This window comes from Rhagoletis pomonella, unplaced genomic scaffold (genome assembly GCF_013731165.1).
Source record: "Rhagoletis pomonella isolate Grant_MI unplaced genomic scaffold, Rhpom_1.0 Rhpom_scaffold_00001, whole genome shotgun sequence".
In the NCBI taxonomy this organism is placed as follows: Eukaryota; Metazoa; Arthropoda; class Insecta; order Diptera; family Tephritidae; genus Rhagoletis; species Rhagoletis pomonella.
In genome coordinates this window covers 111,266,692-111,269,123 of record NW_023458555.1, presented here as the reverse complement: position 1 = coordinate 111,269,123, position 2,432 = coordinate 111,266,692, and positions in this window count along the sequence as shown.

The window sequence follows — 2,432 nt, the reverse complement described above, 5'->3', positions numbered from 1 at the left end:
CAAACGAAAACCAGTTTTCGCTGAAAACTACTTGAAAACTCATGTTCCGCTCATTCCAATCGGTGTCTTCCCTAGATTTTTTCGATTATTTATCGAAGTGGAAGTCATATTTTATCATTTTAATACGCTTGGGGTGTTCACAGTTCGTTCCAAATTGCGTCTGAAAATGTAGACGTCTACATTTTGAGACATCTTTAGCATCAAACTGTGAGCACCCCTTTCTAACAGTCGTCGCAAAATCGTCTCAAAACTTTGCTGGTGTTGCCAGACATTTCTTCTTTGCGTGCTTTTTTATATGTCGCCTTTCGATTTTTTTTCTGAAAAATTTTAATTATTTAACTTAATTACCAATTCCTAATATCTGTTATTTCTTTTCCTTGATTTGTTTCTTTTCATCAGAAATTGCGCTCAAATTAAATGCAAATACAGAAAACGTGCGCAATAAATAAAAAAAATGCGATTAGTATTGCCATAATGCAACCCTGCTGCGAGGTTGCAAAATGTAGACGCGTAAAAAACATACCTTTGAGTGTGACAAAATGTAGACGGCGTCGTTTTCCAATTTTGTATGGGAAACAACAACACCACAGATTTTACGGTTAGAAAACGTCTTAAAATGTAGACGTCTACATTTTGAGACACTATTTGGAACGAACTGTGAACACCCCAGCTATTTCGTATTTACAGGTCTATTCTGCACGTTACCGAAGATTGTGTAACCGGAAAATTGTATTACCAAAAAATGTTACCAGTTCTTGTCACCGCGATTCTAGATACGTTGGTAATGCAGTTAAAATATCCAGCAATTCAGCTATGAAGAATTGTGCAAATCCTGGCATTGCATATTTCATGGGGCAATAATTTGTTACAAGAGTACACAGAATGCGAAAAGGGTTTAAAAATTTACAGGAACTTTATTTATCGGTTACAAACTTTTTATTACCAGCGCAGAATAGACCTGTTATTGTTAATTGGCTGACCAAAGTAAAATAAGAATGAAAGTAAGAGGTTGCTAATGAAAAGAAAATGTGGGAAAAGCATTTTGGTTTTGTTCAGGGTTGCCACTTTGGTAAATTGTTACCAAAATTGGTAAAAAAAATTTGGGTTGGTAAAAATGTAAATTTTTTCTCATTTTGGTAGATTTTTGATCCCGATTTATTTTTCGTAGTTATCTTTAAATACGTTATAAATTTCTTTTTCTATAATTACATACGTATAAATGTATATCGATATAAGGCGAACATATCGCGCTCCATTCAAAACTAATTTTACTGGAATCCCGAGGAGCTTTTGATTGCCTAAATATTTTAAATTATTATTTAAATATAAAGAAAAAATTGACAGGTATGTAATTACGCACTATGATTGTTCGCAAAAAAAAAATTAAATCAACGCCATTTTTCATCAATAGAAAAAGTAAAAACAAAAATCAACTGGAATTTTAAGCAGCACATTGTTGGCTATACTCAAATAGTATTTGCTTTGAAACTCCATACCTTAAATTGTTCTAGAAATTCAGAGTAAAAAATTCGAAATTTAGACGAAAACTTTTGGAATTTTTCTATATGTTGTAGTTATAGTTTGAATCCTGCAATTTTATAAATTTAGTTAAAGCAACAAAAAATTTTTACTCGAAAAATTTTGCGAATATTAAAAAAAATCACTTTTTTGAGTCACTGTATTTGTCTATAATAACTTGAGTTGAAGGTTTTCAAATAATGAAGTTTCATTGTTGCCTTTAGTTTCATCACTTCCGCTTTTGGTTGAAGGAAACTGAGAATATGCCAATAATATGACTCAAATACCATATAACTAGTTAAATAAAAAGTTCTTAAAAACAATTTTAATTCTTATTGAAATAACTAAAAAAAAATATAAAAAAATTGTAGTTTTAATAAAAATATTTAAAAAAATAACAAAACTATAGTTTTTATTAAAATAATTATAAAAAAGTTATTGGTAGATATTTCCCAGATTTGGTAGATTTTTTTCAAGTAAATGGTAAATATTTTTTTTCGTCATTGGCAACCCTGGTTTTGTTTTTGTGTAGCAAAACTGCAATCAGAGGATGTAAGAAATGTCAACGAAAACACTAACAGCCGGTGTGAACAGCCTTCAGCCCACAATTCCAAAACTCGTTTTCAAAGTGTTTTCGTTGTCGGTCAGAACATGGTATTAGGGACACGAATTTCGATACGATATGATACCATATCGATATTTTCGCCATTCGATACCAATACTTTTTACTCGAAAGTTTTCAAACGATAATTTTTGGAATCGAGTACCAGAACACTTGTATCGTAGCGAATCGTAAATGTACATTACAAATTTAATGTAAATAATGATACATTTTTATGACAAAGTATTAAAAAATAAAATGAAAACTCTGGGAATAGTGCAAGACTATTTGTATACAACTTTTTGTAGTAATA